Here is a 4,116-nt window from a genome sequence, read left to right as displayed (position 1 = left end):
ATTGATTTACTGTATTTTTCTGGACATATACTGTTTTGCTGTAGTGCTATGACATGGAATTACCTATTTTCTTACTGCTCAGCTGCTTTTACTTTTATTACTCACTGAGTTGGCGTACTCGCATTACTCCCTGCACCTTGTATGCAGATCCAGGTGTCTCGGGACGTGATAATGAGTGCTGATCAGTCTTCCAGCAGGTCTCCGGAGTTGCTCATGACTGGTGACACCCCGATGTCGTGCTTGTGTTATATTTCCGTACTGCTTCTTTAGACTTATATTATGGAATTTTAGTTAATTAATGGCTTAAAAATGACTTCTTATGACTTTTCTGGTTGGTTTTGCATTTGTGTCGGCTGGCCTAGTTTCACGATAGGCGCCATCACGACCGGCTCAGTTTTATGGTCATGACAAGAACAAAAAGGATCAGCCGCCCCTCCTAGCTTGACATATTACCAACCTCAACTAATTCTAACTCAGGACTTGAATAAATGGGAATTGAAGTGTTGAAGATCTGATTGATATTATGTTCCGCTACATACTGCAAATTCGATGAGCTTCAGTAAGTTTTGAACAACCTAGTGTCCTCGTGTCTCTTATTTGTTAATTTTATTTTTGAATCTTAGAACTGGAAATGCAGAACATGAGAATAGAGAGTACCAAAGATCTCTCACTCAAACGCAAACTGATTAAACAACATAAAACATACAAAGGCAAAAAAGAAGGAAAGAGTAAGATAAAATATTTGAGCAGAACCACAGTACAACAGCAGGAATATTATAGCACAGGGGAATACATTAGCGGTTAATTGGCCAAATAAGGAGACGGCTCAGGATGAGACATGAAGGAAGAACAACTCTACATCTTCAGTAATACAAACCTTACTATATCTATTTATTATGGTTCGCAATCCATATAGTACTTGCTATATTTACATATAAACTTATATAGCGTCTAACCGGTGATCTCACTGAACTTGACATCAGGTTTCTTTCTTCCTTGGGAACAGTAACAGTGAGCACTCCATTCTCCATTGCCTTAACTTATCCATTTTTGCATTCTCCGTAAGCCTGAACCTCCTCATGAATTTCCCACTGCTGCGTTCCACGTGGTGCCACGTGTCATTCTTGTCCTCTTTCTCCACGTTCCTCTCTTTGCTGATTTGAAGAACCTAATCGTCTTAGGTCTCCAATTTCACTTCCTCCTTCTTAAGCCAAGGGAGATCTTCCTTGAACACATGGGCCTCTGAGTTTCGTTCCAGTCGACTCGAGTGTTCGCGAATGTAGTGGTATCACATGAATTGGAACCTAGAAAGCCCAATTCCCTGAAGGGATCAAACACGTCAATTGAGATTGGATAAAAGATGCTGCTTCATCGATCGTCAAACATCCTTAGAATCAGTGACATTTTCAGCGAGCTTTTGAGACTTTTCTGAATTTGCTTTGAGGTTTCAAGTTCGTTGGTTCAAGTAAGAGGATGTGGTAGGTATTTTCCTTATTGGAGCATAGATTGTCATTTCCTCTTTTGACAGTATAGGTTCTCTCTTTTGATTCGCCCCATTCTACCCTATCCTGCGCCTGGTAATTAACATTAGCACCTGATAAGTTATTAAGCAAACCCAACAGATCATACAACTCCCAATCTTGGATGTCCCTTCTGAAATATGGAGCCCAAGCACTATTCCAAAGCTTTGAAATGTGTTTCCGTGGGCCGGAACCATGTGGAGCTCTCCCCTGCCTAGTGCACCAGTTGTTTGCCACCACATACTTTGCTTGAATTACTATTTTCCATAGCCCTGGACTTTCCATGTTGTACCTCTAATGTCATTTCATCAATAAACTCTTGTTATGCAAGGCAAGATCCTTTATCCCTAGCCCTCCATGGTTCTTAGGAAGAATAACTCTTGGCTATTTAACTAGATGGAACTTACGAGTGTCACTGTTACCTTCCCATAAACAATCTCTTCTTAATTGATCAAGTCTCCGTTGTACCTTAGCTGGGATTGGGAATAAGGACATGAAATATGTTGGTATGCTATCAGCACACTATTGATGAGTGTAAGTCTGCCTCCAAATGATAGGTATTGCATTTTCCAGGAAGCCAATTTCTTTCAAATTTTTCAAATACTTCTTGGAAATAGAATTTAGTAGATCGGAAAAGGGGATATTAATAAATCAGAAAAATATGCCTTGAAACTGATTGGAGACATGGGCCTAATGCATGATAACAAAATAAAGCTAACCACTGTTGAAGTTGACTGAGCAGGAGGGAGGACAGATGATGAAATTTTGCATGATAAAGGTGTTTATCAGAGACTAATAGGAAGACTCCTATATCTGACACTAACTAGGTCAGATATTTGCTTTGTTGTACAAATTATAAGTCAGTTTATCCATCAACCTAAACGATCACGCATGAATGATGACTTGAAAGTGGTGAGATATGTGAAAAGAGAACCAGGAATGGGGATTCTCTTGAGCAGCAGAAGATCAACCAACCTGAAAGTGTACTGTGATGCAGATTGGGCATCATGTCACAATTCCAGAAAATCAGTCACTGGTTTTTTGATAAAACATGGTGACTCCTTGATATCATTGAAGTCAAAAAAATAGATAACTATTTCCAGAAGCTCAGATAAAGCGGAGTATAGGAGCATGGCAAGCATCGTATCAGAAATAGTATGGATTGTAGGGTTGTTCAAGGAAATTGGAGAAGAGCTTCATATGCCAGTATACCTCTATAGTGATAGCAAGACATCACTGTAGATTGCTGCAAATCCAGTTTATCATGATCGAACTAAAAATATAGAGATCGATTGCCATTTCACAAGAGAGAAGATACAAGTAGGGTTGATCAAAACACAATATCTTGCTACAAAGGAGCAACAAGCAAACATTATGACAAAAGGATTATACAGACCACAACATGAGTTTCTGGTTTCCAAGTTGGATGTCCTTAATATTTTCATACCCACCCGCTTGAGGGGGAGTAATGAGAGTGAAGGTGTAACGTAATGCTAGCTAGCTATCTTGTTAATTATTTTCAGGTGTAACTAATTCTCATGTAATTAGTTATTAGTTAGCATAGTTGTTAGTCTGCAGAGCTAGTGGGTTAGATAGGACAGTTGTCAAGTAAATGTGTATATAAGTAGATAGACACCCACACTAAATGTAAGCTTTCATTTATACTGTTAATAGAAAGTAGAGCGCTTTGCACAATCTCTTTTCCATGTTCATCGATTCGATCTCTGTAATTCAGCTAGGATTCTTATTCTAAATCACTTTAGATTAGAGGGCCAAAGCGGGTACACGCCCACAAGATCAAAAGGACCTGAGCAAATATGACAAGGGCTAAAATCTTCTTGGTGAAAATTAAATCAGTTAGAAAATAATGAATTATCGTGCTTCAAGGCTGACTGAAACAAAACTCTCTTGGGCCACTCGTAGAGTTAGTTCAAACATTCCCTCTTGGAACTAAAACAAGTCAATTTCATCATTTATGGAAGTAGCGAATATAAACAACACACATCGTGAAGAATGGAACAACGACCAGCCACAAAGATGCTATAAATTCTAAAGAGCTTCTTAGTTCAGGCATGCAGCTTCCATCTCAAACAAGACTACTCTCTTTCAGTTTTCTAGCAAGTATTATAATACTTTTGTGACTGTAGAAAAGAAAAGCAAAGAGTATGAGTGAAAAGAGAAAAATTGTGTCTGTAAATTTCTTTGGTGAGCTTGTAAAAGCAAAGTATTGAGTGTAAATCATTGGTGGTGAACGAGTTCTAAAACCATAATTGTAGTTGATTCAAAAGTGAGAAGTAATAAGATAACCTTGTGGAATAAAGGGACTTAATGTAGGTCTCGCACAGATATACAAACCAATATAAAATTATTTGTGTCACTCTGTAATTTTATTTTATATTTATGTCTTATAATTATTTTTCCTGATACATCTAACTGTTTTCTTTAAATTGTTGTGTTCAAAAGTACAGGTGAAGTTTGTCAAAATTAGTCGACTAAAGTTTAATCGAACATAATAACTCCCTCTTGTGTTGTCAAATATGACATTATTATTTTATAGACAGATCAATTTGACTAATCTGATGAATATTTGGTATGA

The 4,116-nt window shown here is 37.8% G+C and overlaps 1 pseudogene; it reads right to left on the bottom strand.

Moving 5' to 3' along the window:
- On the bottom strand, positions 836-1,404 carry LOC109241072 (annotated as a pseudogene).

Source organism: Nicotiana attenuata, chromosome 1 (genome assembly GCF_001879085.1).
Source record: "Nicotiana attenuata strain UT chromosome 1, NIATTr2, whole genome shotgun sequence".
Taxonomy (NCBI): domain Eukaryota; kingdom Viridiplantae; phylum Streptophyta; class Magnoliopsida; order Solanales; family Solanaceae; genus Nicotiana; species Nicotiana attenuata.
This window is presented reverse-complemented; position numbering and strand designations above follow the sequence as displayed.